Source organism: Stegodyphus dumicola, chromosome 9 (genome assembly GCF_044657685.1).
Source record: "Stegodyphus dumicola isolate Sdum_Otavi_A_Nest chromosome 9, ASM4465768v1".
Lineage (NCBI taxonomy): Eukaryota > Metazoa > Arthropoda > Arachnida > Araneae > Eresidae > Stegodyphus > Stegodyphus dumicola.
Window position 1 is genome coordinate 50,446,378 of NC_140776.1, and position 12,098 is coordinate 50,458,475.

Consider the following 12,098-nt stretch of genomic DNA (forward strand, 5'->3'; position numbering starts at 1 on the left):
GAAAGTGATAACCATTTCTAAATTAAGAGCACATTCAAGAAGACGCGACAATTCTCAGGAAATAAACCCAATATTTTGTTTATTCTTATAAAATTTATTTTAGTACATGATCAAAGTACTCTTTCAAATTGCAACTTATTTGTTCCGAATTATTCCAATTTGTTTGCTCAGAATGGAATCTATTGTTGAACAAGGAAAATTAAAGCGAACATAGTTCAGAAAGGAATATATTAATTTATAAAAATAAGTTTATATCAATGCTTAATTATCTTTAAAAAGGCCTTTTCACTAAACTCATTGGGAAAAAATATTAAGCCGGTTTATTTTCAACTGATTCTCACTGCTTCAGTAAAACGAACGGTGCAACGGTCATCTGAAAGATAAATCTTAATTAAAGATTTTCACCTCACGGGGATGTCAGTATTTATCTAACAAAAGTTTATTCTAGAATTTTGAATTAAATTAGGAAGGCATACATTCTAATTCCAAGTTCTATAATGAAATTTATGATCAGTCACACTGATCATTTATGATCAGTGATGATATTTATGATAATTTATGATCAGTCGTGTATTTCTTTCTTTTTATGCTTTAAGCCATTCAGTACACAAATCAACCATGCGTAACATTTTAGTATTTTAGTTAGTAGCTTCTAGCTGGTAATATAAACACATTAAACTCCTAGTTTCATAGTATTTAGTTTAGACTAAAAATAAACTTCTTATAGAGGACATTAAATATCTGCTTATAGTTTTGGAGATTCAAACTGGTTCTGAAAGCTTGAGATTCAAGAGGAAAAATATTGGAGACTGCATTATTATGTTTTTTTTATTTGTATATATTAAATAGAATGAATAACCTCCATCATACGATGGAGCACATATTGCATAACGTTTCATCTAGAATAATATTAACACTTAGAAGACCGAAGCTTTCGCTAACCTGTATACTCAATATACCGAAACGCCCATCCGCGTCCATTACCTGTCTCATCCGTTTCCTCGCCTCCCATTAGCGCACAAAGAGGTGTGAGGGTTTCAGATGATATCATTTCTGCTTCCTAAAATAGAAGCTTCCATTAGTCTTCTTAGGACAAGCTGTCTGCAGTAAACTGATACAATGCATTTTGGGAAACTGCATCTGCTACTGCATACCTTAGGGCGAAGGAAGAAAACAGCATCGCAATCTCGGCCGTTTCGAGCCGTTGTGGTCGTTTGAATCAGAGGCTATCTAGGGTGTTTTGGCCTTCAGCGGGTTAAAATTTGCAAACCAAAAGCATAATTAACTAGTAGGAATAAAGTACAATCATAATTCTATTATTCTATATTTAACCTTCAAATTGTAATCTAGGCAATTATTCTCCTCTTCTCTGTCCTGCTAACATGTCGCCGCTTATTTATTTTTACACCAAATATGGTGTTATAAAGATGTAGAAAAGTGCAAATGTATGTGATCAAGAATTGTTCCAAATAAGTTGGATAGATTATATTCAAGGGTGCTTGTCCATAGCAAAAGAAGCATTTGCTGCAATAACTGAAGTCACGATTGCCACAACTTTATGCATAAACTTGGCATTTTATATTTTTACATAAGAATGCAAAACAATATATAGTTTTTACTTTTATATTCAATATCATAATTGTGCTTACCGTCTTCATGTTTAAATTATTTTAATTTAAACTTTAGGACAGCATCTTTGAGTCGTGATTTCTGGAGAACATTTTGTTGCTTGAGAAATCTTTAGAAATTCTGCAAAATAGTAGGAATAATATAGAAGACATCAGCTATAAAAATATATTGGCATCAGTTTGTATTTAACTCCGTATTTGCAGTTTTATTAATTTGCAAATATTTACTAAATATAATTATTATTGTAGTTTTATTAAATTACAGCAATTTATATTGTTACAGATTCTAGTACTTATTGTCCTTTTTATATATATTACATACAATTTAAATAATTTATGGTCTTTCCTTCTTTATTCTGCTTGTGTCTTTAGAAATATGGAGTTAATATTTTATGTTAACTCTTAAAAATGCCGTTTGATTTCAGATTACCAAGCTTACAAAATGTAATTTATTTATATAATCGTAATTTATTTATCTATATTTATAGATTAATTAGAGTTTTGATGTCACCAAATTTGAAACCGCTGATATTTTAGGTTTTTGCTGGACTTACTGAACACTTAACCATGAAAGCACTCTGCGAAAGCGATAATTCTTTGAATTCTCACTCCAGTTGAAAGGCAAATGGAGAGGTACACGAGACCCAGTCGACTCTTTTCCAAGTCATGATGAATTATTTTTTCCCACATTTTCATTCAGATGCCATTCTAGAAAGTGCTATAGAATTTTTGGTCTGAGAAATGGGAGAAAGCTACATTACACTCGTCGTAATTCGAAACACGGATCTTCCGAATGCTAGCTGGACATGGCAATTATGAGAGTACGCATAGAGATAATGCCCTTATTCCATTTACTTAAACGAACTATCAAGAAAAATATATTCTTCCGTATTATTGACTGTTATTCACAGGCATAAATCCTGAAAATTTTTATTATTTCAAAGATTTCTCAAAAGGCGAAAAATGCTTGAAATAATTTTTTGAAAAAACATATGATAATGTGCTCTAAATGTCGAATATATGTTTGATCTTATATTTCAGATTCCAGCACATTTTACTGCTTCTATTAACAAATTTAAGGTTTTTCTTAAAAGCATATTAACAGCTATAAACTCTAGTTCTCTTAGGGAGCATACACTATACACCAGCGGTTCTCAACCTTTTGACTAACGCGAACCATGTAAACAAAAATTGAAAACCTTTAGTACCACCACTACATTTTACAATGATTATTTCTCAGTTTTTGAATAGAAATATTAGAAAAAATATATTTTGCCATTTGCACAACCTGTTGGCTATTTGTATTAAATAAGAACACATAAAACTATTAGATTAAAAATTGGGTTCCATTTTATTATCAAAATTTAAGTTTAATACTTTGATTCTAAAATTTAGTGTGAAATTTGGACCTGTTTAAGGGAGATCAACTTCTTTATGTCTGGTCATGTTTCACTTAGCTTATTAAAATTTTTTTGCAAATATAACATGGAAGAAAATTCTTGTTCACATAAATAGGCTGTGCAAAAAGAAAATAAAAATTTAATAGCTTTATTTCAAATCCCTCTGCATTCTTTTTTTTTTTTTTTTTTTTTTTTTTTCAGTTCAGCCTAAATTTAACAAGTGTGTTATTTTTGAAATTTTCAGTTAAAGTTCAATCACAGAAAATTTCTATTAATTGTTATTTTTCTTCACGAGAGTTTTGAATTTAATTAGTTAAAAATACTTTGTTTCTTTGCTTTGTCCCACCTAGTTTTCTTTTGCGTACCACTGGCTGAGAATCGCTGCTTTAGAGGACTTTAAAAAGGACTATTGAAGAACTATCATCTAGGCTTGTAAAAAAATCAAAAGTCGCAAAGTATAACACCTTTTTATTCGAACACAACAAATGACCCAAGTTGGGTTTACATAAGCCTTTTGGCTTAACAGAAATGCGTAACAAATAAAAATTTTAAGGTGTAGGAGATTAGCCTAACGACTAGCAGGATAATTTAACGCATAGACAAGGCTCTGATTTGTACAAAACCGGCGAGACAAGCTGAATGGCTAGAAGCACTCAACGCCACTAAATCAAGTCGCAAATAATCACGGCACAAGGTAGCCTGGAATAGGCAGACGCGCTCTGGAACTAATTTTCGAAACTCTTGCTAAATAGCACTTCTTTCTACCTTAATCTGAATAAACTCTCGCTATCTCATTCACATTTTGGCATGAAGGCAGAAAAGAGAGTAATAAAAAAGTGCTAACTTGACATGAAACTATTAGTTAAAAATAAATAGATAAACCTCCCACAGTTAAATAATATGTAAAAAAAAATTAGCACTTTTCGTTTACCTAAAAGCAAGCATATAGCATTATCATTAGTATCTGAATAGATAAAAGTCAGAAACATCATAAAGCAATCACATCAGATTTTTCCAGATTAATTAAAGAATATGCTTGTCTTCCATGAATCTGCATAGATGTATTAGATACGCCATATCGAAAAAGCATTCAATTTCATGTATTAAGTCTTTTATCTTAATGATCTTAAGAATTTGAATATTAGCACAAATGCTGCTCAATTTTAATGTTAGTGTGAATATGTGGCGAGATTATTTCTGTTAACTCTTTGCATTTGAGAAGGGGTGTTTCAGAGAATAATTAATAATTGTATTTAAGATAACTAAAGAATCTGGCATGCTACATCTGAAAGATATTTCCTTTTAGTAACTGAAATAATCAAATGTATAATAAATGAGAAATGAATAGCGGAGAATAAATTAATCCGAGCTGCTAGATGAATACACTTCAGTGGAGACTTAAAAATAATTTATTGTGTCAGTTGATCGAAAATAATGTGTTCCAGATTAATTATATTTATGTGATTAATTCGAGTCTGATATTCATATGCTCCAGTTAAATGTTGTTTCAAAAATTAGCTATTTTAATACATTGTAAGTTTTTTTTGTAAGTTTGTATTGTGTTGTAAGTGTTTTTGAAGTATTTGTTCTAGTATGTTGAGCAGCTTTGTTTCAAAGGTATGTTTAAGGAAAAAATGCCGTCCAACTGGGGTAGTGGTTAGCGAAGCTAACTGCCGTATTAAACGACCAGGTTTCGAATCCCGGTGAACGCATGTATGTTTGTAAATGTGTAGTTGCGGATGGGGTCTTCCACCTATCTTCCTCTTCCACAACCTCTCAAAAGGACTTTTTGAGAGTCTAAAAATGCGGCGCGCAAAATGTCCTTTTGAGAGGTTATGGAAGAGGAAGAGAGGTGCACGACTCTTGTGTCCACCCCCCATCCTGAGTGCCCTTTCTCAAAATTAGGGTGGAACTGATCTAAAGTCGGGCTGTCACCTTATATGGTGCTCAAGGCTGTTGCCAACAACTGGAGCATTTTACTCCTTGCCGCAAACATTTATCGATATTGTCACGATACGTCCTTGTCACGACATTTGTCGGCTCAGGCAAACAGCGTTTGCAGATCAGGTATCCGAGCATGTATCGCTACCCCAGTAGAACATGTAGTCGATTTTCGAACAAGTAAAGTTCATAAATTGCAGCAGATGGCTTAGATGAGAAGTAAGGTATAGCAGGTACTCGAGACGTCAAAGTATGTTACGCCAATGAAGACGAGGTGCTAGGCCAAACTACCGTTAGCCATGTAGGGCAAATAGAAACTATGGGCAGCGAGAATTAAGTGCAGTGCGGTGAAATGCGAAGTGGAGTGAAAGAAATGTCAGTAAAATTTACAAAAAAAGCCCCTACTTCATTATGTACATAAACAGTAGATTTCATAGTATATAAAGATGTTGCAGAAAATAGTACAAATACAGAAAGGGATTAAGACATACCTGGGTATATGCCATTACCAAGGTTTGACATTTGCCAGAAAAGAGAGATTAGCAACAACAAAAATGCAAGAATATGGTTTAAAAGAAGATGGTTAAATATGAGCTGGAAGTAACATGGAAGGTACTCTTCTTCATTCAAAAATTTTTTAATTGTTAAATTCTTGCACAACTTTTACTTCAATTAAAACTCGAACTTCATCACAAGGATGGTATTTAAAGTATGAAAACTATTTTATGTTTTTCTAAGTGTTAAGATTAATTTAAACATTGCCCTTATAAAACATGAGTCCTTCACGTCTCTGTTTTCGCTTGGACCACAAGACTGCAAATTAAATCACGCACAAGAAAGAAAGTTTAAATTTGAAAAGGCTAACTACAATCTAAAATCTTTATTTCGCGAAAAGCCGCCTTGGGGCTCTTAATCGCTAACGCTGATCTGAGCTGAGAAGAATTTAGTCTTGCTCGAAAGCTGCATGGAGGCCCATTGGCAAATTTCCTAATTGTACATTCTTATCGCAATCCTAGGACGAGCTTCCGACATTGGATGGATGTGTTTACAGTAGTTATCAGTGATAGTAAACTGCCAAATTCTCTTGTATTGGAAGAATTTTACTGGCAATGTTTAATCAACAAGAAAACATTGTTGTTCAGTTTTATTCGTGAAATAATTAAAACTGCAGTTATAAACGTGAAGGTTTTAGTATCCAATTAACTGCATTTAAAAAGGATGTCAATACACTCTCCCCAGAGCTTCAAAAAATGAACTGCTTATTCCCCTTCTTACAAATGTCACGTGAGCGAATTTTACAGTTGAAGTCCATTGGTTAATTTCAAAAGCCCCTCCCATGGTTGCCATATCAATGTGCGCTTAGAAAATATACGTCCTGTTGCTATTCGAGGCTGAAAAATGACTTCTTCTATGATGGATAAAATCTAAAGATTAAAACAAGAGGTCTTCTCTTAAAATATTTTAAATTAATCAATTTTAAAGCAATGCGTTTTAGCATAGTTTAAGTTCCAGAGGTTAAGAACGGTTATCAGAAACTTTCTTACATCGAAAAATGAATCTTATTCACACTTGAGATAGGAAGTTTTCTGGAAAGGAAAGAGTGTAGGATCATACTCTCTTTGGCCACATAAATTATACGTGATCCTACTATGGAACCTGGCGACTTCTCGCACAGGCGTAAATTATAACAACATAGAAGAAGGGTAAAAATAACCCTTTATTATTATTCCACTATGAATAGAAAGGCACGTACTTCGTGCTTTATAATAACACCGACAACTTGCGGTGGAACTTAAGAATCGTTACACAATCAATTCAAGGTTCAAGAGCAGTGCTGGACTAGCACCTTAACTTAAAACTAACTTGTTTGACTCGACAATCTGCCTGACGTGATAATTATTTAAATGGCAAAAAAAGCGTATCAACAACTGCGCATAACAGCAAGGACAGACTCGTAACCTACGTTGGCTAGCGAAACCACGCTCTGAATAAACTCCAAGATTCACCCGTTTAAATACTCATTTCACTTAACTTTAAATTTGCATTCTGGCGAGGAAATACAAGGGGAAGTTGAAGAGTTCAGAAAAGATAACAAAAATTTGGCTAATGGGTTAATTGAACTAAGGAAAACTATACAACAGTGCGAAGGAATTTTGGCAACTTATTTATAGTTTTATTTACATACTAAAATATAAACGAAATATTATAAAAAACTAAATGAAACACTTATACAAAAAAAAGTTAAAGGAAACAGGGCATAATGAAATTTGACAATCTTGTATAATTCTTAAATTTCTAACATGTTTAAAAAATTTTTCAATGCTGTACGTTTGATGGTCCTTTAACTAACACTACAAATCGAGGAATACTTTATGAAAGCCATCTGATTTCGAGTTACTTCATTTTATGTATCGCATGCATATCTATCCGTAACTTTTTATCATTATAAAAAAATGATTTGTATCCATAACTGTTTCTCATTAAAAAAATGACAAATTTTTCACAGTGCAAAGGTACCCATTTGTGACATTTTTTGAGTATTAGAAGTATTAGTCAAATGTAAGAGTAGATCAATTTGCTGCATATGTGAATGTCATTATTAAAAAAGAAAATTAGCTTAATATGACATTTATAAAGCATTTTAATATTGCCGTATCTGGGGACGTCTCGTTTCATATTTTAGGACAGTGATTTTAAAACATCATGATTTAACTCTTTGACGAATATTTTCAGAGCGAGAGACTTTTCAGAGGTATATTAATTTCATTTACCCTTATTTAATATGACATAGATTTCAACTCGGTGCTGTAAAATGGCATTTGCAAGATGAAAATTTACTTCTCAAAGCAATAAAGTATTTTATTGTATAATTTATTCTTCAGAAACATCATAGAATAACTATGTAGTTTCTTTTAGAGCTTTTTGCATCCCATTCATTTATAGATTTGGCTACATAGAAAACTTTTTGGAGATTTTGAAAAGGTCAGGTTTCAAAATGATAAAAATTGTATGCAATTTAACCTAACTGTCATATATAATTTTGAAGTATAGTTTAAATGCTTCAGCAGAAGTATATCCTCAGTAAGTGTATCTTAGGTGCTTACATTACAATTTTTCATTAGCAGAAAGAATAACCAAAACTCTTCATTTTCCAACTTGCAAGGTTTGAGTCGCGCTCCATAATTTCTTGAAGTTCATCTCTCTGAGTTTCTTCCTGTCTTCTTGATTCTTTTAACATAATTTTCATAACACCTTCCATTAATAGTTAAACAACTTTTCATAAACAGCAGTGGATGCAACCGCCGAAGCAATTATTTATTCCTAACAACGTAGCACATAAGTTTTCAATAGTTTTCCAAGATAACCCGTTTTATTTAGCAGAAGTTTAGCTTTCAGTTAAAAATACGCTATGGTATAGATGAACTTTATTTGATTTCTTTTTTGCAAGTAATAAAAATTCTCTTACATCATAATTTATGATAGTTTAAGTTTCAGGTAGCGAGTCAATAGGTTTTGAAATTTTTAAGATTCCGGGGGGAGTGTGGAGAAAACTGTCAACTCGCGAAATTCTTTCATATAATTATTCGATGCACGACACATTGCTTGATGCAATTTCAAATCATAACCGCATTGTGATCTCATGATGTAACCTAACGCGATGGATAAAAGGTGCATATATGAGGTATGACAAATATACCTTAAAATAATTTTGCTGTAAATATACGAAATGAGCAAAGGATCTTGCATCCTGAAGCCAATACTAATGAAATTACTGACATCTTCTTCGAAAAGGCCTCAGGTTCTAAACGTCTCACTTACGCAGCACATTATTTTTGTGCAACTGTCCCCTGAACGAAAATACTTTAGTTCTTTTTATCTTTAAATAAGTTGCAGTTTTTTCCCTTTTCAATCAGGACTTCTTTTTCTTAATTCAATTTGATAACCTCTGCGGATATAATAATAAATTGATCAGCAATGCGGTTGCAATGCCAAACAGCTTAGCTGTGTGATAAGCGTATAAATCCAAGAGCAAAGCAACACACACTAAGTAGGATCCTTCTATAGAATAGGTCAGCATTTATAATTGACTGACAGTTGATTGATACTGCCTGAATTCTAGCGGAAGTTAATCAAATTCTTCTAAAAATCATTTATGGCAGTAAAATTATCTGCCTTTTATTCTAACATGTTATGTGGTTCTACTTGGTCTGTTAACGTCAATCAGTCCAAAACCTCTAACAGACGTGAAACTACGTGAATTATCGCTATGTCTGAAGACAAATACAAATCCTCGGAGAGGTTTTAAATCAACATTTTTATTTAATTTTTATTTATTTATTATTTTATTTTTAGTCTCCTTAAAAACCTCCTTAAAGTACACTTCTTCAAGCCATCCAAATAATTTTAAAAACCAAGAATAATTGCAAGCTAAAATTTTATATTTCCCAAATGGTTCCTCATCAGCATATGCTGTGGTGTCATTCCTTTGATAAATTATGTTAGAATCCCCCCTTTATAATTTCAGGTTTGAAGCGAAACGTTCAGCGAATCGAAATTTACTGATGCATTAGCCAATACAACTTAAACACTTGGGTTTCCGAATTCCTAATATAATTCACTTTGATTTTCAATTTCCAAAAAGTGAATCACTTCATGTCGAAGCTCAAATTGTAGAGACATTAGGTTATTTCGAAGCAGGAGGCGTGAAAAATGTGCAATGCCCTCGCCGGGACTCGAACCTCGGACCTCTGGAATACGCTTCCAGCGTAACACACACACACACAATAAAGTCTTACTTTATGTGTGGGTTCTTCGTGTCACAGACTTCACATTAGAACGTATGGCCTTTCGATAGTAGTGAGTTTAATAACTATAAGAAATTGATGAAAAAGTAAAAATGTCATTTTTCAAAACTCTGATTGCGATGCGGGAGCTGAAGATATAATTTAATTTAAAAATACTTTTTTCTTCTTCTCAGCTACATCGAAGGCAATTTTTTCCACAGTTTAGCGATAGAAATTGTTTTTTTAAAATGTTTTTTTTAGGTCCACCTTAATGTGTATCCAGGACTTGGTTATTGCATAACGTATGCGAAGTACGGTGATATCAACGATATGGAAAAAAGGGCATTATTAAATCGGCTAACGTTGCGAAGGAGTTGAAATCGATTGCCAAGCAGAGCTTAGAGATGTCAGAGCGTGTTGAAAAATTGGTGATTCTAAGCATTTTCCTCGTTGCTTGACTCTTCTAATTAACTTTCTTTAAACCCATTCTTAATGAATTCATAAAACGTTTAAAAAAGACAAATTAAGAGTTACAGCGCGGATTTGCTGAAAAGTAGCAATAGGCTTATTGACGTTTATGTGCAGTCATAACGTTGTCTCGGAAGAGGCTAAGAAGTGTAGTGAGCCCAGTCGTGGTTCATTGTACTCGAGTCATGTTCCATACAACTACTGAATACCAAGCAAAAATATTCGAGTCCAAAGAGGCTGTTTACTAAGCTGGACAGATTTCAAAGGGGACGTTTACCGAGATATCACTTCATATGACATCAAGAATGTTATGCTAAGAATAAAGAAGTGCATCAAGGGGACATGAATTGTATGTTCCTTTAACTATACAGCTATCATCATTACCATCATCATCGCCGGTTAAGACAAATTCAAAAATATCATTAAATGCATAGATGTGTGCGAACTTGTAAAAAATGAAAGAATCTTATTTCAAAATGAGCTAACTGCTATTATCATTCGTTAACACGAAAGTATTGATGTCGTTCTATTTCATATAAGAAAAAATGAATTGTTTTTAAGATTAAAATACTTTTATTGAGCTTGACATTTTATGAGTATATCTTTAAAATAAACCTGTGTATAATGTATAATTACTGCAAACCCTGACATTTACAGTCGAGATAGATTCGAAAATAGTTTCTGTAAGCGCAATTTATTTCCGACCATCTGTTCGTGAGAAAAACCCAAAGTGTTCAATATATCCGCTTCTACTAATGCCGCAGAAACTTCTTTTCCTTTTACCGCGTCCCTGCAGTTATTGCTCCGGTTTAGTTCAATAAAGTCAAACTTTTTTTGCTCAACATATTCTGAAAATAAACTCACGATTTTATCTGTTGGGCCTTGGGCCATTTCATTCTTTCTCCCACATTTAATACAGGAATGTTTAGAATGGATCGTTCATATCTTCGATAGTGGAATAAATACAGGAAAACAACTGTGTGTGTATCTGCTTCTGTTACGGTTTATTCTGAAAACAATTTCGTTCTTTAACTTTGCTGTTGTACTTTCCGAAATGAGAATGTTGTTATTGGTTCCAGAATATACGGGTTAACGTAAAAGGCATTTTTAAAACGTTTTAAACATGCGACTATTTAGTATTTTTAGTTGCAAGTCATTTGTATATCATGCTGCTTAGACTTTTCAAATTTTCATTTGAAATTTCATTCAAAATTCATTTCAATTTTCATTAATTTCAAAGGACTGACGCAGTAGGTTACATATATTCTGATGCTTAAAATTAAGCTTAAAAATGTATTAAAACTTTTGAAAAAATATAAAGCAGAATTCATTTTTTTCACAGGATGGAATTTCGGTAACTTTGATACATTTTGATTTGAACATGATATTTAATAAATAAAGATAACACATAAAACTTTAAAACAATGAACATAATATAAAATCTGAAAGCTTCCACATTTTTTTGATGGAAATAGTTTTTATTATCTTAAAAGGTTTCAGAACAAAACATGAAAATAATCGAAAGGCAGGGCAGCAACCACCTATCTCAAAATAATCGAAGATCTCGTTATTTAAAGCTCTAACTGTTTGTTAGAATGTAGGAGCAATAGCTTGGATTTCTGCTTCTAGAACCTCAATATCGGGACAAAGAAATTACTAAAATTCGATGAAAGGGTACTTTACTCAAAAATCACAATTATGTGATTTCCATTCACCTCATCTGAAAGAATGGTCATCAGAACTAATATAGACAGCATAAAATTTGAAATTCAGAATTAATTGGTTTGCGTGATTTTAAATAAGAAGGTAAAATTTAGTTAAACTTCAGGATTTGCAATGTGATCAAAGAGGCTCCCAAAATCTATCGTGCTAAGGCA

At 32.7% G+C, this 12,098-nt stretch overlaps 1 protein-coding gene across 4 annotated transcripts in view; it reads right to left on the bottom strand.

Annotated features, from left to right (window-relative positions):
• LOC118188795 (thrombospondin type-1 domain-containing protein 7B-like) overlaps positions 1-12,098 on the bottom strand; it is a 1,066,734-nt gene that overhangs the window by 479,507 nt on the left and 575,129 nt on the right. For 3 of the 4 annotated variants that reach the window (XM_085823425.1, XM_085823426.1, XM_085823429.1), the window contains one exon: positions 1,650-1,749. The exons of the other annotated variant lie outside the window; for it this stretch is intronic. The gene's annotated coding sequence lies outside the window, so the exon portion shown is untranslated. The remainder of the gene's footprint in view (positions 1-1,649; positions 1,750-12,098) is intronic. 4 annotated transcript variants of the gene reach the window in all.